Below are 27,673 nucleotides of genomic sequence, written 5' to 3' on the forward strand. Positions count from 1 at the left end.
TTAATGTCAAACTGACTCATATGAAACAGGTTGTTAAAACATGTCAAGAATGTTAAAAAATTGTTTTGGAAATATTGACATTTTTCTAACAAATCAAAAATTTTTGGAACTTTTCAGTCCAGAATTTTTTTTTTGATATTTCAACTTTGTCTCATTTGGGGAAAAAAATGAATGTCAAAATATCAATTTTCTGTAGGATGAAAATTCTAATTTTTGATCAGGTCTACTAATTGTTAACATGACACTGTGGGCCCAAATTTTCCTCTAATTGATACCATTTCAAATCAGGAGTTGGTCCATTGAACTCAAGAGAATTATACTATTGTAAAACTTGTGTATCAGAGATGGGAGCCCATGGTACTAACAGTGCAAGTGACTTTGATGCATTTGAAAATGCATTTTAGGCTTCCATGCTTTTAGGTACTTTTGAAAAGGTTATCTTTTGTCAAAAGCATTTACAAACCTTGCAAGAGAGGATGTTATCTGGCAGGTGATGAACAAAGAGCTTGGATAAAGTTTAGAGAATCGTATAGGAAGGAACATGGGATTATAACTAGGGAGTAATGGAATGGGATGATATTGAGCAAAACAAAATTTAGGTAAATATCAGAAATTTTTAAGACTGAGCATGATTTGACTGTGCAATAAAGTCCCAAGAGAAGTCATAAAACCTGCCGCACTTCAGTTCTTTGGAACTCGATTGCCTAATAAAGATGGCTGAATACTTTACAATGGCAGGTAAACATCTCCATTTCACAGATGGTGAAATTTAGCCACATAGCATGACCTGCCCAAGGTCAAACATCAGCTCAGTGGCAGAGCCAGGAATGCAATCTTTGTCTCTTGACTCAATTCAGTACCCAAAGAACTGGAGATTATATGGAAGCATCTGAATAAATAAAGGTGGGATCATTTTTCTTTGAATATAAGAACCATTTTTAAAGGATAATGCCAACAGTGCAAGATTATTCCATCAAAATAAAGGAGACCAGAATTTAAAATATTGTCCAAACAGATATGCTGAAATTCCTTTGAGAAGAGTTCAATAAAGTCTTAAACCTCCTGCATCTCACAGAGAATTGGTCCAATGAACAATAAATAATGTCTAAAATCATATGATGCAATATTTAGAAAAAAAAGAGTCCAAAGTCAGGACAGATTTGAATCCAATAAAGTTGTACTATTTTATATGCTACAAATGGAGCATGTGACTGAAACCACTGAATAATTTATCCTTGCGGCCAAGCCACTGAAAACTGATTGGGTCAGCAGGTATGTCGCACTTGGATGCCTTAGATAAAAAAGTTACAGTTCTGGAAGTTCAAGACACTAGAAATTATTAAATGGATTCTGTTTACTTTACATTTATACAGAGTTCAGATAAGATACATACCAAGAAGCATAAACCAAGCTCTCCACACCCATTAGCTGGCATCAGATCTCCCCATTTCTCTGTTTGCCTTCTATAGGAGGTTCTCCACCTGTCTCAGCCTTCTCTCCTTCATTCCTTGGTCTTCCCTAAATCTAGCCTCTTCTGTTGCTTTCAGATTGTAGCAGTAACACTTGCTTGGTACGTCTTTATTCTATATTCCAGCGTGGATCAAGTTCAGCACCATCCTGCAACTGTGACACCAATGGAAACTCTGTTGTATCTGAACAAAGGGGAGAAACCACAATTCCTTCAATCCAACAGACCTTAATATCTTTCTGCATAGACACTTGTCACCCCAGTACTCCCAAGTAGTAACAATAACAATTTACAAAAACATTTCCTTCCCCAGGTGTAGGAATAAACTTGAATGGAGATGGAGTAGATGGAGTGTGTGTATGCGTGTGCATGTGCAGGTAACTATGTATGTGGAAAGCTATTGTGAGAACATTAAGTCAAGAGATGGGCTTTGAATTCAGTTCTGAACACTCAAATCCATGGCTATTACCCTACCATATAGGCAGTTCCAGTGAATATTCTGTCTCTGGCACTCAAACCTCATGCTATTGGCTGATACATGCAATAGTTCTGTTGGCACATAAGTGTGGAGGAACGTAATGGTCATGAAGGAAAAGAGGCGATCTTTCAGGTAGTTCAGGTCAATCCTATTGAGCACTGAGAATATTAGCACAGAGACCTTTAAAAACAGAGTTCATTAACAGTGCAGAGGTTACTGTGTTGCCAAAATAGACAAACTGCTGCATTTCTACCAGTTGGAGCCATTTCAGGGTTTGATGATGTTTCAGTGATATAAATAAGGAGATGCAGTAATCAAAACTGGAAGTCACAAACAGATTGATCAGTGGGGCTAAATCTGTGGGGTATGAGGCCCTATCTACCTATAAAAGGTGATGTCTCCCCTAGAGCTGGCTACAGGAGACAGCAAAACCACTTAGCTTCTACATTCCCTTATATCATCTCTCTAGCCCCACTCAAAGCTAGCGATGAAGGGGAAACATTGCAGTACGATAAGGAAACAGCCCTGCAATAGCTGGACAAGGTGACTGACAAGTCTTTTCCATCTCTAAACTTGCAGCTAGGATTCTATGGACATTGTATTATGGTTTTCACTTGGTCTTTCATTTTATTTAATACAAAGCTGTCACCAACCTGTACTGGGTATGAAGAGCACCAGGGTGCTCTTTAACATGAGCTAATTATGTACTCCAAGGATTTTTCAGGAAGAGCAAACTGTCAGTGCAATTACTGGAAAGCCTACCTCAAAATATTTTGATAAGGAGGTGCTTGTTTTTCCTTCCTCCCAAGAGACAGGCATTAAAAAAAAAAGCACAGCACTAAGATCAAGGGGCACTGTACAAACTGGAACAACTAAGCATCTGCAGGGATTACATATACATACACACTACGGTTAAAAGAGGTTTCAAAACTAATTGGAGAGAGAAGTTAGGATTTGAAGCTAAAGTTGGAGCCATAATGAACAGATAGATAAGATATCACTCTGCATGGCTGATTTCATGGAAATGAAGTAGAATTGGCTGGAAATATTCTGATGAAGTGTTTTTCCACACACTCAGGGCTTGCAGGCTCCTAGGCAGCTTGCCTGGTGGGCTGTCAAGGAACGGGAAGCCTTGGGAACCCTTCATCTAGTTTCCCAGGGCTGCCAGTCTCCCTGCTCCTCAGCAGCAAACCAGGCAGGCTGTCCAGGAGCAGGAAGCCAGGAAGCCCAGGAAACATGGAAGCATATGTCGTTTCAGAAATATTGTTGGTGTTGGTGTTTCTGAAATGAAGAATTGTGGACTTCAGTTTCAAAGATTTTGAATTTTCAGTATGATTCAGGACAAGTTTTTTTTTTTAAACTAAAAACCTATTTGTTTTCCATGAAAGTCTATTTCCTGGACAGTCCTAGGTGGATCTCATCACAAAACAATCAGAGCTGGATGAGGAGACAAGATGAACAAAACAGAGGCTTGAAAGGGGAGACTACACATGTGAGCTGTTACAGAATCAAACCCTAGCCCCCTCAAAAAAAAGTCCTAATTTGAGCTATAACATGTAAACGCAAGCTACCTTATCTCCATCCTCTTCCCTTCATCATAACTGTTCTCTGCATCATGCTTTGTTGTATTTAACTTAGGGATCAATACTGTGACCACTAGCAATGTAGCAGTTACTACTGTGAGTGATTCCACTGAGGTCAATGGGAGTATCTGTGAGTTTACGCCCCTAGATTGCAAACTCCATGGGTCAGGGCTGAAATTCTGGCTCTACTGAAGTCAGTGGCAAAATTCCCATCAACTCCAGTGGGGCCAGGATTTCACCTCATATCTTTAGTTTCTACTTAAAGTGTCATGCACATCTATGACATGAAATAGAAATGTTAAATAATGATGTCTCTGCAAAGAGGATATTCAATCAACAGTAAGGGTCCAGTTTTCACTGAGCCCACAACATTTGTGAGTCTTATCAATTTGCATGTGAAGTTCAATTCAGATTTCAAAACTGGGTAACCTTTACAAAACCCTAATCTACAGGTACATACTTGTCTCCTAAGTTTCTAATCACACAGGGCTGGCCTTACCATGAGGCGAAATGAGGTGACCGCCTCAGGTGCCAGACTGTGTGGGGGTGCCACTAGGACTCAGAGCGTAGAAAATTATGTCTGCTGCTGGTGCATATGTATTCTCTCTGCTCTAGATGCAGAGAGATGGTGGAGTGCTGTGTGGGAGGAAGGAAGGCACAAGAGACATAACAGGCAGGCAGGAGAAAAAGTGAGGGAACAGAAAGCAGCAGGAGCTGCAGGGAGAGAGAGGAGGAGCCACCTCTTATGTACCCCTCTAACACCCCCAGGAGCCTGGACTGATTAACACTAGCTTCTCAGGGAGCTTCCTGTTTCCTGCTGCTTCCCTGAACGCACTTGAGGAGAACCGGCAGTCAACTGAAGTAGTAGGAGCCAGTCAGGCCCTTAAGACGCTGATATCTTCTCCTCACTCAGGCCCTGCTACCAGCCTGCTTATTTGTCCCCTTCAACGGAGAGTTGAGAGCCACTGTAGCTGGCGCAGAACAGCAGTCATGAGTGAAAAAAGAAAATACCCCTCTAGGGCAGCATTCAGAAAAAGAAAGAAAGCTTCTCTATCTAAGCAGGAAGGAGCTCTCCTGAGATACATAGACACAAATTTTAGAGTGGTAGCTGTGTTAGTCTGTATCAGCAAAAAAACCAAGGAGTACTTGTGGCACCTTAGAGACTAACAAATTTATTTGGGCATAAGCTTTTGTGGGCTAAAACCCACTTCATCAGGGTTTTAGCCCACGAAAGCTGAGGCCCAAATAAATTTGTTAGTTTCTAAGGTGCCACAAGCACTCCTTGGTTTTTTTTTATAAACACAAATGCTCACGGTGAGCCTTCCGGCCCCCGTGAGGATGTGAGTGGTGAGGCGATGCCTGATCTTCCAGTTAGTCAGCGTGCAGGTGACCTGGCAGCTACTGCAGCATCCATATCTCCATCTCAAATGGATGTAACCATGCACATTCCTGAAAAGTGTAGATCAGACAAGAATGTGGTGGAGGCACAAGAAACAGCTGCTGCTGAGTTTAGTTCCTTAAATCTAGATGATCCAGGACTGTGGACCCACTTGAGCAGTAGCCTGAGGGACTTCCTTGTACTGCATGGGCCACAGCAAGCAAAAAACTTAATGTCCCCCAAAGACAATGAAAATAGAAGTTTCCATCCAACACATTACTGGCATGAAATCCCCAGTGGTGACAAAGTGGAGAGGCCAGGGCTTATGTACTCAAAACCCAGAATGCTGCATACTGTTTTTGTTGCAAACTTTCAGTCTAATGTCCTAGCCACATTGGGTTCTACAGGAACAAAGGACTGGAAAAATCTGGGTAGAAATCTGATGATTTGCTGCCTTCTCATGGCATGCCAGAGAGCATCCCATAGGTGGAAAGAGCTTGAGATGAGACTAAGTTTAAAGGCCACCTAGATGATCAGCATCAAGAGAAGATTGCATCAGAGTCTCTTTCCTGGAAAAATGTTCTGAAAAGGCTCATTGCCATTGTGAGAATGCTTGCTACACAAAACCTAGCACTGTGTGGCACTTCAGATCAGCTGTATGTGCCAAACAATGGCAACTTCCTTAAAATTGTGGAGCTAATGGCTTAGTTTGATGGTGTACTCCAGGAGCATCTAAGAAGAGTCATCACCCAAGAAATGTACACACCCCACTACCTAGGAAAAACCATTCAAAATGAGATCACACAGTTATTGGCTTTGCTCCAGAATTCTTCCCATCTTGTGAATACATGCTGCTGCTCTCTGGGTTGGCAAAAAAGATACCTGTTTATATCCAATACAGCATATTGTAGCAGAGAAAGTTGTGATGATTCATTCCCAGCATTGGTGGTGCAATTCCAATAAAGCCCATGGAATTAAGCCTGCTTACACCAGTAATAAATTTGGATCCCCAAATTCTGATGATTAAAATACAAACCAAAGTTGGTTCAGGAGAGAGAGAGTTCCATCAGTAGAATGATTACCATATTGCTCAAGTTTCACACAATTCAATAAATGGAAGCAAGGTTCCAATATACAAACAATTCTCGATTAGCTGGTAAGTGGGTTGAGAGGGTGACAAAGTTCCAAGCCTGTATTAGTGGGTCCCACGCTTCCAGGCAGATTCAGTGGCCTCAAAAACTCACTAAGGCCCCAATGTGACCTTCCTTTCACAGTGTAGCAGCAAGAGTCACACCTATTAAGTTACTATCATCACAGGCCAGTATGGGGGTTTGGAAGGGGAAATAGCCTACAGTCTCTCTCACTCCATAGAGCTCAGTAGCACAGTTCGGCCTCCTGGCTGGATCGAGGCCTGCTTCCCCTCTCAAGGGGATCTCTGTGGAGCAGGGGCAGGAGAGAACCTGCACCCACCCTCTACTCCAGGTTCCAGCCCAGGGACCCTAATGGTAGCCGCTGTTGGTGGTTTCCCTTTCATCACTGCAGCTGCTTTGATTCCCTGGGCCACTTCCCCCATAGTCCCCTTTTTCCTAACTTCACCCTTATCTCAGGATACAGCAATGCTTCCTTACCTCCAGCTCCTTTCACCTGGACTTCTCCCCAGGAGAAGTGGGGAGGAGAGCTTTTAAGCAGTATGAGTGAGACCTTGATTGGTTTCAGCAGTCTTCGTTAGCCTAACAGCCTTAACTGACCCTTTGCCAGTTAATTGGGGTCAGGTGCCAGCATTAGCCTAATGACCTTAACTGGTTAAGTGGCATCAGGTGTCTTGATTGGCCTGGAGTAGCCTTTGTTTGGCTATCCAGGGAACAGGTACCTACCTGCTCATTCTAAGACTGATATACCTGCCTTCTGCTACTCTCTTATCGTTTGACCCTTTGACTGCACTCTTGTCCCTGTTGTTCATTAGTTGTCCCCCGTAATTAATTGGTTTCCCAGGTCCTGTGGACCCCCCACTTAGGCTGGGGGGGATCCTTAGGCAGTGGGCGGGCTTTGCCCGCCCACTTCCTGGATCCCAATAAGGCTACTCTTTTATCCTTCTGGTCTGAGTCTGTCACAGAGATAGACAGTTTTCTCAAGATATCTAGAATATTCAGAAGATGAGTGTTGCCAGTGATCTTACTCCATTTTAACACATGAATGAATGGATGTTAGTGCTGAACATATGGTAATAGTTGGTTCTTCCTCTTGCTTTTTAGGTAATCTCAATGAGCCAAAACTTTAGAAGCAAACCATGAAATCCTGATGAACAGAGAGTCATGGTAATTTCCTACTTGATGAGTTTATTACCCATAAAGTGGGTAAATTGGGATTAACCTATAGAACTACACATATACTGACCAGTGTGCCAGGAAAGCATTGCTAAAAGTGGCAACAATTGGTCAAGAAGCTGTGGTGGAGTTGTTTTAAATGCCGTTATTCCTTTGCACTGTGCATAGGTTAGTAGATACTAAATTTGGACCTCCCTCATGTCTTCTTTATCTGTAAATCAGTGTAAATCACAACTGTTATGTATTTTCATATTAGCTTTTCTTAGGTTACCCATAGGTGGAACTCTCCATCTGAGTTAGAACTTAACCAGAGGCCAAAAAAGATGAACCAAGGACTTGAAATGGGGTCACTGTGCTGTTGGAGGTGAAATCTTTGTGACGATACAGCAAATTGAGGCCCAAATACTGATGTTCATTAAAGTCAGTCGTTTTTCCTGATAAGATCATAAAGTACACAGGTGAGGAAGGCTATGATGCTCATAGGTGCTGGCTATGTTAGCTACACACTGAGTACCTACATGGAAGTCAATGCATTTGCATCAACATACAAGTACAAGCAGAGTTTGTCCCATTTTACATAATTTATGTCTCACTCTGGTCTAGTCATAACTCTGAGTTTTTTGACCTTTTTAATATTTCATGTTTTGAGTAGCTAGCAAGGTTCTTCCCCACAGATTACAAAGGTTGAAACAAGAGAAGAATTAAAATGTCCATTGACTCAAATAAAAAAAAGACAAAATACTGAACAAGTTAAAGCTCTAATTAATACAAAATATGAGACACTGTTACAGATTTGATCTGCAGTTCAAAGTGTTAAAGTTCATAGTCAATGCAGTTGCATACGTTAGTCTACAGATAAGTACAGACTGATTCATAGACATATGCAGAAACAAGCTTGTCTTTAGTGCACATTTGAAGGAAGTTGTCTCAGTGTGAATTGGAATCAATTAAAAAGCGCTTATTGATTTCACAGTGGAATGAATGTATAAACCAGTATATTATGGTCCAGATTTATTGGTAAATTCCAGTGCTTTGTACTGCTCTGCTGATGCAAAACAGCTGTAAACCACCTGAGTCAGTCATTTCAGAGGGTTTTACTGCTGCTTTACATCACCAGAGCAGTGTAGAGTCTCCAGAAGATACTTACAAATCTGGTCCGAAGTGTATAACAAAAATGAAAAAGTAGGTCAACCACAAGCACTGATGTGCGCACCATTACATTTTGTGGTTTCATAAACATATTTTTGAACTTCATGAAAGATGGATAGAAATCCTGTTTCTGATAAATACACATCACAGACGTGTCAGTTGTGTAAAAAACATTCTATTGCTTAAGTGATGACAATTTAGTAGACGTGATCAAGATGCAGCAGCTCAGTTTGCAAGGGGTCTCGGTGTTGTACTGAACTAGTGTGCATACATGCGTGTTTGCACACAGCTGCCTTCTACTAGAATCAGAAATGCTCATCTGTGTCATAGGCCCTTAGTGCTAGCAGCTGGCAGAAATTCTCCTTTAGCTTTAGAGGTAGGGCTGTGTGCTTTTGCAGCAGGAGAATCTGGGTCCTCTCACCACAGTTAAGAAATTTGAGTGATGATAGTGTGCAGTATAGACTCAACTGTGAACTCAGATAGCTATGGATTTGTTACAGCGTAATCTGCCACTTACACATGATGGCATATATCACATTGGTAGATGTGCAGGTGAATGAGCCTCTGATAGTGTGGCTGATGTTATTAGGCCCTGTGATGGTATCCCCTGAATAGATATGTGGACACAGCTGGCAACGGGCTTTGTTGCAAGGATAGGTTCCTGGGTTAGTGGTTCTGTTGTGTGGTGTGAGTTTACTGTTGTAATTTCTACTAGGAGGGCTGAACCGCCAAACCCAGCCATTCAAAATTTATGAGTTAGACATTCCCCTCAAAATCATGAGATTAACTTAAAAATCATATTATTAAAATAAAAAAATGTTTGTCTCCTTTTGTTTGCCTTCTGCTTTTTAGCCTTTTCCTGAAACATTAAAAAAATATAAAAAATGAAAGCAGAGATTCTCCCTAATCACTTAACTCCAGGAGCTGGGGTTTTAGAAAAAAACACCCAATATTGCCAGACTTGCAATAAAATTGCAAAAGCTGGCAATACTGGAATGTGCAGGAGTCATGAATTCATATTCCAGCTCCATCTCTCCCCAATCTCCCCAGATACTAGCTGCTGTCAAACTATACCATCTATGTTAGCATATTGAGTGGAATAACTGCAACAGAGGGGCTTCACTACAGCTCGGTAATCTTCCTGTGGGCTGAAGGGGTGTGTGTGTGTGTGTGTTCCATGCAAAGCCAGGTTACTCAGAGATGAATTTCAGACCAGGAACACATCATTCCATGGTGATGGACACAATGCAATAACCTAAATAGAATACATTCATTGTGCACATTTCCACACACATTTTTAACACTAGCACATATGCACAAACGATAGACTTTGCATATGCAAACTCATGCTCTAAAAAGTGACTATGTAAAAATAGCACCTTCTTGCCTAACAGATCTGCTCCCTAAGTATATTCAGCATCACACCCACTTATTTTAGTAACGAATATAAGGCTGTGTCTACATGATGGGGATCATACTGGCATAGCTATGGCACCATAGCACTGACTGTAGCATACAGGGTTTTCTCCCCTATACGAACACAACCTCCCCAAGCTTTCTTCCATCCACCTAGATCATCTACACTGGGGGTTAGGTCAGCATAGCTATGTGGCTCAGGAGTGTGGATTTTTCACACCCCTGAGTGACACAGCTATGTTGATTTAAATGTTAAGTGTAGCCTGAGTTTTTAAAACTTTTCACTCATAAGCCCTGTGCATTTGCAAACATTTGGGGTAGAGTTGGCCTGTCAGTACATGTGTTTTCCATACCTAGCACAATAGTAACCTAAAACCCAGAGGCTAGTGGGCTATCACAGGACAAAAAATAAGAAGAAATAGAATCAACAAATTCTGACAGAGTGAGCTTGATTCTAACTTGGCTCATGTATCATGCGCAGAATTGTTAACTGAGTTCCAGCTGTCCAATTTTTATTGCTGATGCTGTGTGAGCCTGAAAGGACTCAGTTTGACTTGGGTTCCAGATAGAGTTTAATTGGCTGGCAGTTAGAAAACTTTTTTATTTTTATATTTCAGCAGGTTTCATCTGGAAATCATTGAGAAACATGCATATGATCTATCAAATCTTAACACGTTAAGCAGCTCTAGGATAGCTCTCCCCAGATCTAAATAAAAATACCAATATACTCCTTTAGAAAATGTTTTACTTAAGCATAATAGACTAAGTGGCCTTGAATGTAAAAAAATAATAAACTGTGTGTGTGCGCATATGTGCGTGCAGGTGGGGTGGGGTATTCCTTTTAAAGGAACCAAACCTTTAATATTTCTGATTAATGTATTGGAATGATTCACACTGGTGGTGGTGGGGCGAAAAGGGGATGGGGAGGGAAGGAATAACTACTGCCACTCCTCCATTTATAGCTGTAATTTACAGCTTTCAAAAATTATGAGACTAAGCAAGTTTCTATTGACATCTCATTTAAAAATAGTTTTAAATGATAGCAAGCCAAAAATTAACTTCCAAGCTAATGGCTGAATTCAACTGAAACACACTGTCTGGATTTTGAAGTGTACAGACTGACTTTTTTGTTATTGTAATTTATGATTTCATTGTCCTCTCCCTCAAATGAGGCAAAATATGGTGAATATATAAATCAATCTGTAATGCTTCATTAACAGTGTAATTTTTGCTTACCATGGCCCCCATGATGGTTGTATATGAGTGCCTTAAAGTCTTCAATGTGTTTAGCCTCACAATACCCCGAGAGATATAGAAGTGCTATTATCCCAATTTTATGGGAACTGAGGCACAGAGAGACTAAGTGACTTAACCCAGGGCACACAGGAAGTCTTTGACAGAGCAAGTCTCTGGAATCCAAGCTTAGTACCCTAACTGCTGGACCATCTTTCCTATTGAGTAATACATTGTTTTAGGGGATTATTTAGGTGCCTTTTAGGAAATTCCCTCCTCTAGAAATAACAGTATTTACTGTATAAAAGTGTGATCCTGTCAGGTGTTAAGTGCCTTCAACTCCCATTGACAACAGTGGGAATTGAAAATGCTCAACACTTTACAGGACTGGACCCCAAGTCTGTTCATTTACAAGGTTTGAATGCTTCCGTGCTTCTGTTAATACTCTGGAATATGTTTATACTTGTTAATCTGCCAGATGAAAGCGTGATATACAGTACTATCACTAGTCCAAGGATCCTTCATTACTCGCTGTAGGAGACTTTCCAGTCATATTTGAGTTGTTGTTCTTTTCTTGGAACAAATAAAGTTCCACATCTGGATTTTCCCTAAATCCTAAGTATTTTGACAAATCACTTGATTAAAAGCCAAATTTTCAAAAGCGGCCTGAAGACTTGAGCCCACAATTTTTCATGCCTATGGTTTTGATTGTGCTGCCAATGGGAACAGGAACGGGCTCTTATTTTTTACATATACAACTCAAATCATACACATGAATGGGTTAACTATCTGATTTACGTGCAGAATTCAAGTTTTTGCACACGTAAAGGTTGGACATGAAATGCTGCTTGAATAATTGTAGAAGACAAGATGAATGCCTTTAGGAAAATCTGACCCGAGAGAAAATATATATATATATTTAGGACCCATCAAGACAGTTGTGCTCCTCTGGGACAGTGCAGATACAAAGGCCAGAATGAAGAGTGCAAATGAGAGGCTGTGAAACAAACTTCTAGAGGAGATTAAATGAATAAAGACTCTGACCACCATTAGGAAATGCTGCAACCAGAGACACTGGCTTTCTAATTTCCCCAGGAGTGCTTGACCCCCCCGCACACGCCCCAGGCCCTGCCCCCACTCCACCCCTTCCCCCAAGACCCCACCCTGCCTCTTCCTGCCCCTGCTCTGCCTCCACCCAGCCTCTTCCTGCCCTGTTCCACCCCCTCCCCAAAGCACACCCTGCCCTCGCTCTGCCCCCTCTCCTGAGCGCCTTCTGCATGCTGCTGAACAGCTGATCCACAGCGGGTGGGAGTGCTTGGAGGTGCTGGGAGGGAGGGGGAGGAGCTGATCAGCAGGGCCCACTGGCAGGCGATGGGGGGATAAAAGGGGAAGCTGATTGGTAGGGCTGCTGATGCTAAGCACCCACTATTTTTTTCCCCGTGGGTGCTCCAGCCTCGGAGCACCCACGAAGTCGGCGCCTATGGCTGCAAAACCTTTTTTATTAAATAGTTTTTCCACCTTAAACAGAATGATTTTCACATCAGCTCCTTTTATCTGATCCCATTTTAGAAAAAAAAAAAACCAGCAAAAACCTACCCCAGGCAAAGCTTTTTATAACCAAAAAGACAACAGCCATAGACTCCATCGAGTTCATCAGGAGCCATTTTATATGGAAGATGCTCAGATACTACAGTGATGGCCAACAGTACAAAAACCTAAGGTACAGGGACATCAGTCGTCTAAAGATTAGTGCTATTGTTAGGGCTAAAACTGTACTGCAGAGTCTTTGGCATCGATAGTACTCTGGGCATCATATTGTCAGGCTAACAAGGTTACTGATTTTGTTTTAAAACGTGGTCCTTTAATTCCATTCACAGATTAATGTGACTCTCCAACTGAGTATCTGAAGCAGTCCCGACAGACGCACAGGAGGCTGTTCAGTGAACAAATACAAGTTGGCACATTTCACTTTCATTTTACACTTGGGCTAGGGGTCAGAGAGTGCTGAGCTGTTCTGTGAGCTAAGTCACCACAAAGTGTGCACGCACGCACACAAAAAGACACACCAGCTAGGCACAATCATAGACTATGCCCTGTATGTGGGTTTGGGGATGCAATATTTTCCCCATAGCCTCACAAGCCACCAGACATTGGAAGTAGCCAGGCAGTCAACCCTGAAGAGAGGCATTAGCAGTTGCACTTTCCCCTCATTTCAGGGAGCTCTAGGAGCAATTGATCCTCCCTGAGGTGGAATGGCCAATGGAGGGCTCCCTGTAATGTGGCTGTTCTGCACTGTATCAATGCAGGGCTGCACCTAAATTGCCTGACCAGTTAAACACTGGATTTGTGTATGCCATCTCTGCCCATGTGTCCATCCTGATGCTAATGAGAATCATAGACACACAAAAGACTATAGGATAGTTTGCTTTTACTGACAAACATCCTTCATTGTCATTAGATCATTTAACTATACAAGGCTTTGCTGATACTATTATTAGATGGCCCCAATTTACTTAGGGTCTGATCCTTCAGACACTTATTAGTGAGCACAGTTCAGTTCCCCCACCCCCACAAAAATCATATTTCCATGCTGAAGTGAGCTATTTGTCATCAGAGCTGCAGTCACAGTCGCTGGCAAGAATGACCTCTGTTGGCACTGAGACTTAGGAGAAAAATGTGAAACTAAAAACTGAAAAGCCCCCAAAGAAGGGAAAGAGTTGACTGATTTCCCTGTAGACTGAAAAATATGTTGCATGCTAATCACGCTAAAAAATGACATTTTTATAGAATGTCTGATTTAATACAATCAACTCCGCAAACAATTTCATGTAAAAGCAACCCACTGTTTCAAATCTCAATGACAAACTGTGCATCTATTTTAGCAAGAATACTGTTCCTAACAATGGGAGCACTTCCAAAGGTTTCTAGTTCAGTTTAATTGAGGATAATCCTCTAAAGGGTCAGAGAGTTACAAGAGGCTTGTTTGAAAACAGGAAAAACTTTGATAAAGCCCTCTGGACTTATTCTCCTAACAGTTCTTTACAACCCAAAGGGTCCATGACACTAGCCCCCACCCCCTCATAACAGGCCCCAGGTTTATGGGAAGATACTACAGCCTGATATCTCCTCCAATATCTGTAGGGGGGGCCTGATAGTCCTTCATCCCCATCAAGTAACATCTGGTGTTGTCCCCCTCCATCCAATGAAGGATGGGAGTGACTTGATAGTCCCTCTCCTTTTATTATTATTCTTAAAAAAATGCTACTGAGGTTATAGAGTCAAGCACTCAGAAATTAAATGCCAGAATTAAGGATGCCTATGCAAGCTTAGTTCATCCCCACTGAATTACATGATCACATGCTTCCTCCCTCACCCCAGGAGACCCTTTCTTTGCAGATTTTGGGGGAGGCCTCAAGTTCCCCTAATTCTGTGCTCCCCAGTGTCCCAAACTACTCCTCTAAAGACCTGATTTGCCTGAAACTCCTCAAGGTTTCCTGATTCTCTGCCTCCCTTTAATGGGTTTCTTCACAGAAGGGAGCAATGTGGTCCAGTGTGTCTATTTTTTGGACAACTCAGTTAAAACAGACGAGAAGCAGATACCTCCAAACTATCCTTAAGTCTTGTAGAACAGTATTAAAATCTTTTGCATTAATATGTGACAACTATTACATGAACAGAGCAAGGGAAAAACCCATGGATTTTACCTCACTTAAATTGCTCATTATTGCAAAAAGAATGCACAGAAATACTGCTTTGAGTAATTTCAGAAGATGAAAGAAAACCACTGCTCCTGTCCCTTAAGAAGGCACGTGGTGTCTGAATATCAAAAGAGAAGGTAACAAAAAAGAATTAGCAAGACAGCCAGAATTTCTATTAACTGTGGGATGTTTAGATCTGATAATATTTCAGTTTTGATAATTTGGCTATGTCATTTGTGAAATCTAAGGGTCATTTCTATCTAATATCATAGTATCTAAGCGCTGCTATTTAGGCTTTTGTGAGCATTGACTATTGAAGTCAATGGGATGACTTGCACATGTAAAGGCAGCTCATGGAAGTAAGTGTGTGTAAAACTGGACCATAGAATAGCCATGGCCAATGAGGGGGCGCAGCTTAAACAACGGGCCTGATTCTCCTCTCTCACCAATTTTACAACCAGGTAACTCCATTGACTCCAGTAGAGCCCCTCCTCATTTATACTAGCTAGTGTAAGATAGGTGAGCATTAAGTCCCGTGTGTGTAACAGCCACCAAGCCATTCCATGACAGATGCCAGAGAAAAAGTATATGTGGTTACCTCATCCCCAACCCCACTATCAGCATGGTTTAAATATCTGCAGTGGGACCAAACCGAACCTGTGGAATGTGCTGCTCAGACGGAACTGACTAGTGAGCTTCTGCTGTCAGCAGTGCAAAGGCAGATGACCTTATTGCTTCCAACTGCTGTTAAATTCACCCTCAACTTGTGTTCCGTATTTCTCAGTCTAATCTTTTTAGGAAGGTGATAATAGCATTCAGTGACTTCATTTGGGAATCATACCCAGTGCTTCCTGCAGCTGGCCCCTTTGCTTGTCCATGCACATTTGTAAGAGCTGTATATTATTCTGTTCTGGATTTCCCTGGGCTTAGGATCAGGCCTCACACGTTTTTTTTGTTTTGTTTTGTTTTGTTTTTTTTAAGAGCAACATTTCAGAGGCTATATTGTTTTATGTGGCAGACAGCATGCTGTCAAGAATGGGCTACTTACCATGACATTTTGCCAATACAGCGTGTGGAGCTAATGTTATCATAGGGTCCTATGATTATTTGTAATAACTGTACTCCCCCTTGCCTCCCAGGATTAGTAAAACCCCATTTATTCCTCCCGCCTAAGGGATTCTGTTGTCTACTTTTAGATCAATGTGCCCCCTGGGTCCAATGTCACCATATTTTCAGGTTCAACTGGGAAATTACTAAGGGCTAGTCTACACTACCGCTTAAGTTGATGTAACTTAAGTCACTAAGGGGGGTGAAAAAGCCACCCCCTTGAGTGACACAAGTTACATCGACCTAAGCGCTGTCCACACCACCACTCAGTCAATGAGAGACGCTCTCCTGCCAACATAACTTCTGCCTCTCGCTGAGGTGGCATAATTATGCTGAAGGGAGAGCGCTCTCCTCTTGGCATAGCGTGTCTTCACCAGACGGGCTACAACAACTCAGCTGCATCAGTGGGGTAATGCGATAGAGTAGACTAGCCTTAAGTGATGAGAGGTTTTGTGACAAGGTTGGAGGGACCCCGTCTAGTGCGGGGCAAGTGTGCCTCATCTCCCTTAGGTATAAGCGTGCAGGGTATATGTCACCTGCGTCTATGTCTCCATAACCAGAGTCAATATACTCACCTCTATTAGCAGGGAAATGAGGTCTAATGGCCGAAATCAATGTATTAGCCCTGCTCAGCGGGGCAGTATGGCTCAATGGCCAGAGTCAATAGATCCTCCCTCTTGGCAGGGCAGTAAGGCCTTGCGGCCAGGGTCAATGGATTTGCCCCAGTTTGCCAGGCCGCAAGGCCTGGGGACCAAAGTCACTGTATCTGCCGCTGTTAGCAGGGAAGGGTGGCACAGGGGCCACAGTCAATGGATTTACCCCCATTCGCAGGGCAGTATGGCCCAAAGGCCAAGTGGCCTCAGTCTGGATAGGGGGCCACCACACCCAGAAAGGGAGATAGTGGTGCCCAGGTAGGGGGACCCAGGCCCTCCCTCTCCACTGGGCCCCAGCCCAGGGCCCTGGTAGTGGCAGGAGCATGTGCCACCAAGTCAGCAGGGGGCAGGGAGAATCCAACCAAAACACACTGACTCCATACTCCAGTTCACTAGCCACCGGGCCACTATTCGTCTCCCCTCGGCTTCTTCCTACCATGTTTCTTGCCGCTGCGGTCTGGATATCTTGGCTGTCTCTGGGTTCCCTGGGCTGTGCTGTCCACAGCAACTCTAGACTCTTCAGAGCCTCTGTGGGTAGCCTAGCATCGACCTGGGTTGTAACATCTCCAGCTCCTATGGCCTCGGGCTTTGGCTTATCAATGGCTGGAGCCTGCAGCATGCCTCCTTACCCTCTGGCAGCCAGCCCCAACTGAGCGGAGCTGCTCCCTTTTATACTGGTGCATTTGGAGCATGCCCAGTAAAGTTGAGGCTGCATGGCTTCCTCAGCCCACAATGTAGGGTTAACCCCCCTCAGTCCAGCGTGGGGTGAGTGCGCCCTATCATAGGTTTCCTTAACATGAAAATCACAGAAGAGTTTTACAGTGGCATTATTCTGATTAAGTGCTGCTGAAGTCTGGTGTGCTTTTACTTGCTGGGAGGTGGGTGCAGAGGTGGAACTTTGAAAAGATTAAGTCAGATAACTTCCTAGAAACGTTTCCTTAAAGCATAAACTTCAAACATTTCAAGACTGATATGTAAAAACAATTCTAGTGGGCAATTTTCACAGTAGCAGTTATCTTCCCAGCACCCCTTGAAATTCAATAGGAGATAGATGCCCAACTGATGTATGTGCCTTTGAAAATCTCCCCACTAATTACTGGCTTTCCTGAAGGTACACAACACAGGCAACTTCATTTAATCAGCCCTGGTAGTAACATCTGTTTTACGTCTTTTTTCTTACCACTGAGCGGTTGTCTCCTCCTGATGCTAGAGCCTGATCCTTTGCAGCCAGGTCCTTTCTCCAAAACACTGTCTGAACTGACTGTCTGAACTCAGTGCGTGTGTCCGCCTGGACCCAGGCTTTATGTTGGCTATCCTGGGCCTACAGTTAGGTGTCACTGTATGTCAATCAGGTTCTTGGCCTGGTAACTCTGCCTCCTTCTCCCTGTCCTAGTCCTCACAGGCTGTCCATGTCTCAAGCGTACAGGTTAGACAGACCTTTGGAGTCCGTGCAGCCTCACTCCTTTCTGAAGGCTCCAGATAAACTTCCAGTGTCGCCAAACAAACATTTCACTTTGTCATTTTCCCCCCAGCCATTGCTTCTGAGCTGGTGCCTCTGGGAGCTGCTTCTAACAGACCTTCTAATGGCAGGCGGCTATATAACTAAATTCCATTGTTTACCAAAGTTAGATGCTCTCTATGCCAGTCTATCACTGATTTTCTCTAAGAGCCATAAGCTACAATCATGTTTTATGCATTGCATTATTTTCTCTGACTTCAAGTGAAGTTCTGTGCCTGAAATGCTGGCAGGATATGGCTCTGTGATACTTGCACTGCTTTGTATTAAATGGCCCAAACTTGCCAGGTTGCCCTATTCATGTGACAAACCTCAGTAATGTCAATAGGACTATTTGAGCTAGTGAGGATTTGGCCCTAATTTTGTAAACAGATTACTTAAATTCAGTGACGTAGCGATTAGAAGGTAAATTTATCATCTATATTGAACACTTTGAAATAATAAAAAAATCAAAATAAAACCCTTTTCTATTTGGAAAATTCTAAAATGTTTTAGAAAGTGTTACCTCAACTTTTCATTTATGTTATTATTTAATTCTACATCTAGTCACCAGCATGAATCCTTCATTTATAATATATATTGATTTGTTGACTAAAATACAAAATACATTTTTAATATAGTTTCCCTTCTTTGAAACTGTATTTCACTTACTTGGGTCTGCAGAAATCCACACTCTTTTCAGCTGATCAAGTGTAATGTGTTCCAACCCTTGTATTTCATAGAGGAATATTTCTGTCTCCATAGGAAAAAGCTGGCAAAGTAGTAACCTCTGGAGCAGAATTTATCCTACTATAAAACCAATGTGAGGTTCCAGCATTTTTGTATGTGTATAATAAAGCCCTTTTATAGCAGCTTTTTTTATTGCAAAGCTTTTAAGATACAAATCACTGATGTTTTGTCAATGGAAATAATTGTAAAAGACATTATAGCCTCTCTTTTAAAAGTGGGTCTGTTAACCCCAATTTCCACTATTTATATACAGATCACATTCAATAATCTCAAGGTTCAAATAATTCTGAATATAACTCATGAAAGATAAACATCACTTCACATCTTCTGTGCAACATTCCACGTGGCATCTATTACAGTGTATTAAAATACTGACAATTTTTCAACAATATTGAATCTCAGCCCTTTAATTCTGTTTGAATACCCCAATTCAGGAAAGCACATACTTAACTTTAATCACTTACTTATGTTTAAAGTTAAGGAAACACTTAAGTACTTTCCTGAATCCGGGCCTAAAGGAAAAGGAAATTAACCATATAGTACACAAGTGAATTAAACTAATTGCTAATGGAACTCGGTACTGAAAAAAAAAATGGATAAAAGCATATTTATGCTATCCCATATTGATAAAACCATTACATCATTAAGGTGTGCATGTAAAATATTAAAGATGTTGAAATGCCTGCTCATGCTATAAAATAACTTAACAGTAGATAGCTGAAAAACCTAAGCATATGTGGTTAGAATTTTATTGTGATTTTTAATGTATGGAACGTTATTTTTCCCTTTCTACGGTATTATACAGGGGCCTCTGAACTTCTGCTCTGTGATGGTTCACTGAACTAGGGACCATTTTTTAGTGAAATGAAAGAAGAAGAGAAGAGGTGAGGGCGAATTATGTTTTAGTCAGGAAAAAATAAATGCTACTCTTTTGTTTTTTACTTTTCTAATTAGATAAAATAATTTTTCAAGGTGTTTGTGTATCTCAGATGCATCAGTATTTCTGCTGAAGTTCAGTGCTATAAATGCACATTTCCCTTCTGGCTGTATTGCCCTTTCTGATGAAGATGAACCTGAGACATTCAGCTGTGCATTACCAAACAGAGTTTGTTTTCTTCAGATCTTGCTCTTTTCCTAGTTTCACGATTTTCAGGAACAATAAAAATGAATACAATTAGAGGAAGCTGGCACTTCAGTGAACACGTGGGGGTATAAAATTTGGAAATACAGAACTGAGAGGAAGGTTGATTTTAGATTGGATTTAGAAAATCTGGATTCAGTTCCTCAGCTCTGCTACCAACTTTCTGTGTGACCTTGAGTAAGTCACTTTAATCATAGAGCTGGTCAAAAAAATTCTATCAAAATTTTTATTTTTTAAAAGTGCTTACATAAAAATGTGAATAAAATCGATTGTCATCATTTCTGCCCACTTGTGGACTAGTAGGCTCTAAAGTTTTACATTGTTTTATTCTGGAATGCAAGTTTTTTGTACATAATTCTATATTTGTAAATTCAACTTTCATGATAAAGAGATTGCACTACAGTACTTGTATGAGGTGAATTGAAAAATACTAGTTCTTTTGTTTTTTACAGCGCAAATATTTGAAATAAAAATAAATATAAAGTGAGCACTGTAGCCTTTGTATTCTGTGCTGTAATTGAAATCAATATATTTGAAAATATATATAACATCCAAAATATTTAAATACATGGTATTCTATTATTGTTTAACAGTGCAATTAATCACCATTATTTTTTTAATTGCTTGACAGCCCTAATTTCTACTGGGGGTTCCTGCACCCTTTAAGACTGGCCTTCAATGGACCATCAGTGAGGGACTCCAGCTTTCCACCTGCACAAGGTACACAGAGGCCGGAGGTTTCCCCCACAGCTCCTTCTTGGCCCATTGATCATCACACCAATCATATCCCATAGGTCTTTTCTCCAGTTTACTTTGCTTCTGGCTTGTATCGACCCCCATGAATTGTCCCCCTAGAGCCACAATCTCAAGATCCTCTCTTCTCCTTGTTTACCTTGCCCCTGGTTCAAGACTCTTGGGGGTATGTTCACTCACCAAGGCTTCCTCTTTCTCTTCAGTTTGTTCTGCATCCTGTGCCTTGTCTGTGGCTTACTCCTCCTTGGAGTCAGTCAAGCCTCTGCCCTCCTTCTCCTCTAGGTGTCCCTGGCCTAGCACTGCCTGCTTCACTGCCCCCTACTTGAACTGTTCTCTTCCCCACAAGTCCTCCAGTATGTCGGTTTTCTCCAGGTTTGTTACACTAGACCTAGGGTCATTACACATTGAACTGCAGTGACCAGGGTACTACCACTTATAGTGCCCTGTCACAGTCCTATAGCAAGAAATGTCTACAAAAAGGAGATTTTAATGAAAAACATCCTCTATGATCCAAAATGTAGTCTGATGCCATGTTACGCAGCCTTGATTGATTTGTGTGTGTGAGTTTTCTAGAAATGGGTGGTTTATTTGCAACGTTTTAAGAAAAACTTACAACCCTTTTTATTTGTTGTTGTCACCAGAAATCCAACTCACCTGGGCAAAATTACCACTGGTGTAAAACATCTGAAGTCAGTGCGACAAGCAGCATCAAGGCTGAATCTGGCTCAGTCTCAATTCCATCAGCCCTGAGTAATAACATCTTTCTCACTTTCTCTCTGCAGGGCTTATGCTGTTCTTTTGAAAAATCATTTAAAAAATGCCAAGATAATTGTATTCTACACTTCAAGACGTTAGCTTCAGAGATCACAGATTACATTGTTTTGTTGTAAAATGTTCCCTGAAACCACCCATGTCATTTAATAAACAAAATTCAATGTACCTAATTATTTCTTCTTATCCCTCTCCTGTGGGTGTCTACAGAAATAAATCAATCTCAAAATGAAGACAACACACTAACAAGTGTCACTTCTCACTAAAGGCAATGGGAATTGAAAGCACCCAGCACCTGGCAGGAAGTGCTCAGCAGTTCACAGAATTATCCCCATAGCTTCCTTACATAGGTCCTCCAAAACATGCCACTCTCAATTAATAAAGACCAATACGTACATAAGTTAATTTTGGTAGATGTCATACATTTAAAAGTACAATGAAATATAGAACATCGCACCAATAGATACCTGTATACTATCCTAGGGAACCACTTTAAGGATTTCAGATAATATTTCCAGCACAGTTTTGTTTGGCCTTTGTCACTGTCAGGGTTCCTTCCCCACTCTGAACTCTAGGGTACAGATGTGGGGAGCTGCATGAAAGACCCCCTAATCTTATTCTTACCAGCTTAGGTTAAAAACTTCCCCAAGGTACAAACTTTGCCTTGTCCTTGAACAGTATGCTGCCACCACCAAGCGTTTTAAACAAAGAACAAGGAAAGAGCCCACTTGGAGACGTCTTCCCCCAAAATATCTCCCCAAGCCCTACACCCCCTCTCCTGGGAAAGGCTTGATAATAATCCTCACCAATTTGTAGAGGTGAACACAGACCCAAACCCTTGGATCTTAAGAACAATGAAAAATCAATCAGGTGCTTAAAAGAAGAATTTTAATGAAAGAAAAGGTCAAAGAATCACCTCTGTAAAATCAGGACGGAAAATACTTTACAGGGTATTCAGATTCAAAACACAGAGGATCTCCCTCTGGGCAAAACCTTAAAGTTACAGAAAAAAGGACTAAACCTCCCTCTTAACACAGGGAAAATTCACATAAAACAAAAGATAAACTAATCTGCCTTGCCTGGCTTACCTATACTGGTTGCAATATTGGAGACTGGGATTAGGATGGGTTGGAGAAGATGGATTTCTGTCTGGCCTCTCTCAGTCCCAAGAGAGAACTAACACGTAAACAAAGAGCACAAACAAAAGTCTTTCCCTGCCCCAAGATTTGAAAGTATCTTGTTCCCTTATTGGTCCTTTGGGTCAGGTGCCAGCCAGGTTAGCTGAGCTTCTTAACCCTTTACAGGTAACAGGATGTTGCCTCTGGCCAGGAGGGATTTTATAGCACTGTATACAGAAAGGTGCTTACCCTTCCCTTTATATTTATGACAGTCACGCTGTACAATAACAATTGTCCTCTGTAGTCTTGAGTAGTTGCATAAAAAAAGTTTCACTATATTTATATTTTCTTTCCCAGAATCTCCCTTATAGTCCCTTTAAATTCTCCCTTTAAATTATTAATTTCATGATTCTCCTTCTCTTTCTCCTCCTCCTTCTTCAATTTGTTCTAGAAGCAAAAAAGCTGGCCTAATAACCCACCCCATAGCCATTTCAGACTTTTAGTATACATATGGGGACTGAACTGGCACAAGAACATAAGAACGGCCATACTGGGTCAGACCAAAGGTTCAACTAGCCCAGTATCCTGTCTTCTGACAGTGGCCAATGCCAGGTGCCCCAGAGGGAATGAACAGAACAGGTAATCATCAAGTGCTCCATTCCCTGTCACCCATTCCCAGCTTCTGGCAAACAGGGGCTAGGGACACCATCCCTGTCCATCCTGGCTAATAGCCATTGATGGACCTATCCTCCATGAATTTATCTAGTTCTTTTTTGAACCTTGTTATAGTCTTGGACTTTACAACATCTTTTGGCAAGGAGTTCCACAGGTTGACTGTGCATTGTGAGAAAAAATACTTCCTTTTGTTTGTTTTAAACCTGCTGCAATGGTTCAATTTCTCCTACTGCAGGCCACTTTTCCGTGACTCCATGTGCAAACAAACTACCTGGACAAAGTGACTTTTCCACATGCTGCAGTGGGTTGCTTAAGGCTTGTTCACCATTTTTACCTGCCAATGTCAATGTACCACCTGTCTGCTCCTGCATGTGGGGCAGGAGAAAACCATGTGTGGGTTGTCAGAGATCAACCTCACTACATTCTATACATGCAAATGGCTGCATACCAGAATTACTTCATCCTGAGGCCAGGAGAAACAACTGTTGCCCAGTAACTTCACATGATGCAGTATGTCTGAACTGTATGGGCCAGAATTTGTCCTCACAGATACCTTAACTACTTTCACTGACTTCAAAAGCAGTAATAATGTGGACTTAGCTACCTGTCCCAACCAGCTCGGCCACGTAGGGATTTGCATACTCTGTCCTTATATAGCCTTATTTGTTATATGCTTGCTGCAGGTTTTCTTCTAGTGTTTGGGAAATCGTGTTTTAAGAAATACTAAAAGCCCATCCCTCCTCCCTCAAACATAACAGCTGAAACTCAAACCACAGGCAAGCACAAAATTGACAGAAAACCTGATGTGCGCACGTTACTTTCTTCTTACTAGACCCAGATGTGGAACACAGTGGTCCCACGCAGAGAGCGTGCACATCTCCTCCTGCCTGTGAAGCTCTTCCATGGCCAGATGCACAAATGGAGAGTTATATCAGGTCCTACTTTCCTGCACAGAGCAGTACTGCCAGCAACTGTGTCCATTTTCAGCAATTACACCAGATTTAGGATACACAAAGGATCAGTAACACCCACTGGAGTCACATGATACAAACAATATTTCAATGTCCGATTTAGTATATTACAGATTAATGAATCTCCTTTGTGAATCCTTTCGGAAGTTTAACTTTTAACAGGTGGATTGCTATTATTTTCAGGATTGTAACACTTTCTACTTAGGACATGCAATTGGTAGAACTGAGACATACCCTTTGTTGTTTAAATCTGTGTTCAGAAAAACACTTAAGCATATATCTAAAAAATTAAGTCAGATGTTTCCAGCCCTATACAGCAAAACACGTAAGCACACGATTAGCTTTAAACACGTGATTAAATTGTATTGACTCAAAGGGATTTAAGCATGCAATTATTACTTCTCTGAATCAGGGTCTTAATTTCAACATCTAAATTCTTACATAGTTTAAATGTGTTCTTATCAAAGGAACTCTTTTTCTTCTTTTCTTTACACTGCTACTGCACCCATAGATATACTCGTTCAAGTTAAATAATGTGCCTTGTTTTATGTAACTAGTACAATTGTGAAAAGAGCAAGATAAGAAAAAGAGGATCAGATTCACAATTCTGCACTTAAGGCATCTGTTAAAGGCACAGAATAATTCAATTGATTAATTACTTTATTGATATAAATATGATTTAATGATCTAGGAAAGTAAACAAGAAGTGTAACTGAACTCTGAGATATTTCATCTATGAATTGATGTGTATATTATCAAAACAAATTAATATCACTCTGTTCTACAGATTCATGCTAACTTTGCACAGAACTGAATACATCTTTTTCATGCCATTGGCATTTGTAATGGGATCTACAAACCCCACACTGAGCATAGACAGAAGGGGGAGGAGAGCCTTACATGTTTAGGAGCAAGCAGCTTGACCCCAACCCCTTGCAGCTGCCAGTGCTGCCAATCATAAAGGCAGACACACATAGTTGCAGCCAATAGAGGAAACAAGGCCTGCTGTAGAGGGGACAGTACAGAGAAGGAAAGGAAGGCAGAAAGGTCTCGGACAGCAAAGGGCGACATCCTTGCACCAGACTGCCTCCACAAACACAGCCAAGAGACTGAAGCAGACTGCTAGACTTAATTAGAGGTGAGGGTCCAAGAACTGCCTTGACCGAAGGTAAACTAAGGAGGGCCAATCAGGAGCAGCAGAGACCCCTCAGAAGACCGCACCAGGAGCCAGTGTACATTATTTAAACCTTTAGTCCTATTTTCAGTTGAAGCTGACATTTGAAAGCAACTCCTTATAGTTCCTTAGCTTAAGCACCTACATGGTAAATATGACTAATGAATAGTTAAGGTGGTAGGCATGTACCTGTGCAGAAAAAAAAATGTAATGGACAAGATTATTCTCTCAGTTACCCAGGTAGAACTCTGGTATAATTCCATTTACCTCTGTTGAGTAAACACACATTAGTGTAACTGACAGCAAAATCTGGCCAAGTGATGACAAGAAGAGACTGGAAGTCAGCACTCAAATTCCATCCTTAGCTTCACCACTGACTTGTAGGGCAAGTTACTTAGGCCCCAGTTCAGCAACGCAATTAAACTTGGGCATGTGAGTAAGTCAAAGTACAGTTAACGTGAAGCAGAAGCTTAAATGCTTGGCGGAACACGGCCTTAGCCTTTCGTATGCCTTGTTTTACCCAGCTGTAAAATGAACAGTTATACTTACCTGTTTTACTGAAGTGTTGTGATTCATTGTTTGCAATAAGCTTTGAGAGCCGCAGAATAAAGACACCATATCAAAATATACAAGTTATTTTTTCATAGCTCTAGATATTATAATTGTGCTGTGATTTATGTAAATTTAGGAAAAGATTGTAGAACCTGGTAGAAAGTAATAATATGAAAGTACTGTATTTTTTCAGAATTTTACTTGTCTTGCTCAAAAATAAATAAATAAAACTCTATCTGATAAATACATATTGTTTGCTTTCTATTATTTTGAACAAGAGAAGCAAATAGTCATTTACACAGCAAGGGCAATTTTTAATAGACATGGACACAGCAGTTAAACACGCATGGCTGGCCCAGGTCAGCTGACTTGGGCTTGCAGGGCTCAGGCTGTGCGCTATAAAATTGTAGTGGAGTTTTTGGGCTTGGACTGGAACCCGAGCTCTAGGGCCCTCCACCCCCGCAGGGTCCCAGAGCTTGAGCTCAAGCTTGAGCCTGAATGTATACACCGTAATTTTTCAGCCCCACAGCCTGAGCCCCAGCCTGAGCCCTGTAAGCCTGAGTCAGCTGACCTGGGCCAGCCGCGGCTGTGCCGTGGGTCTTTTATATCCATGTGGACATACCTACTGACGTCAATGATCCAGGTTTTCTAAATAACTCAGGGGCAGATTTTCAAGGACTCAGCTCTCATTTAGGCACTTAAACAAGTGTCCCATTGTGACACTTATGGCCAGATTTTCAAAAGAGCTCAGCACTGTAGTTGTTGAAAATCTGGCCAAATTTCACTATTCACGTGATGAAAGTTAGGCATGTGTTTATATACTTTGCTGAATCAAGGCTTTAAACTGGAGCAATTCCATTTATTTCAGTGGAGTTACCCTGGATTTACAACGAGATCAGATTCTGGTTCTTAATTTCTACTAAAAACAGCCCTTGCTGTGCCTAGATAGTTTGTTTGAAAAGGAAAAATAGACTTTTTCCTGATTTTTTTTTTTAAAGAAATTGAAATGGAATCTCCCCTCCAAAAGAGCTCTCTAATCATCTGTCCTTTACTAGCAGTATGCAGTTGGGAACAATGCACTAATTATATCTAGACGCATAGTATCAGAAGATAATACAAGAGACAATCGGGCTGAGAATAGCACAGCACCTTTTGCTTCACTGAACAATTGCTATTTTAAGAGGAGAAATTCCTGGCTCATGTCCCATTCTTTGGCTCAACATTCTTGCCAGCTGAATGTTTCTAGAGAACACCAAAAGAGAACTTGTGGTGGTGATTTAGTATAAATGAATCACTCTCTTTTAATTAAGACAAGGGATTTAGTGAGAAAGCAGGTGAAAAACACAGTCTTTCTGCCACAGGAGCTGCTATGCTTGTGAAACGCTGACAGACACTGGTTGTCGGTGGTGGGGATTGAACCAGGGACTTTTGGAGCTTAGTGCATGAGCGTCTACCACATGAGCTAAAAGCCAACTACCTGTTAGCTAAGACTGTAGAGCGGACTCATTTAACTCTCTCTCTTTAAGTGGTCTCAGTACCAGTAAATGGGACAGAACACCACACCCTGATGGTGTGTGGGTTACACTTGGGGGCAATCTAACACTAAGAATTGGGACCCCACTGTCAACTCTTCCTTGATTCCATTGTCATCTCCCTGAGTCTTTGCTCACCACAGCCTTTATGGGGAGTGGGCACCTTCGCTTGGGCTTTATTGACTGACATGAGAGTAAGGGGTTTAGATTGCAGAACCTCTTTTGAATGCTTTTTTTTTTAAGGAAACAGAGAA

General features: G+C 41.6%; 1 long non-coding RNA gene across 2 annotated transcripts in view; it reads left to right on the forward strand.

The window, feature by feature from the left end:
- The window catches only part of LOC311516545, a 54,261-nt gene extending 32,732 nt beyond the window's left edge, over positions 1–21,529 (forward strand). Inside the window, exons 2-4 of one of the 2 annotated variants that reach the window (XR_014710440.1) lie at positions 19,538–19,616; positions 20,505–20,593; positions 21,409–21,529. This is a non-coding gene — a long non-coding RNA (uncharacterized lncRNA). The other variant, XR_014710441.1, reaches the window with a different exon arrangement.
- The last annotated feature ends 6,144 nt before the right edge of the window (positions 21,530–27,673 follow it).

This window comes from Lepidochelys olivacea (genome assembly GCF_965140295.1).
Source record: "Lepidochelys olivacea isolate rLepOli2 genome assembly, chromosome: 2".
NCBI lineage: Eukaryota > Metazoa > Chordata > Testudines > Cheloniidae > Lepidochelys > Lepidochelys olivacea.